Consider the following 262-nt stretch of genomic DNA (forward strand, 5'->3'; position numbering starts at 1 on the left):
TCGTCTAAATAGACGAACAGGAAATCAAGGCCCGAGCAAATGTAGTCCATCATGCGCTGAAAAGTTTGGGCCGCGTTCTTGAGGCCGAAGGGCATGCGGATAAACTCAAAAAGACCAAAAGGAGTCACCACAGCCGTTTTAGGCACGTCCTTGTCCGCAACAGGAATTTGGTTGTACCCCCTCAGCAGATCTACTTTGGAGAAGATTGAACATCCTGCTAGACGAGCAGAAAAATCTTGGATGTGGGGCACTGGGTATCGGT

The sequence above is a fragment of the Tigriopus californicus genome, chromosome 6 (genome assembly GCF_007210705.1).
Source record: "Tigriopus californicus strain San Diego chromosome 6, Tcal_SD_v2.1, whole genome shotgun sequence".
Lineage (NCBI taxonomy): Eukaryota > Metazoa > Arthropoda > Copepoda > Harpacticoida > Harpacticidae > Tigriopus > Tigriopus californicus.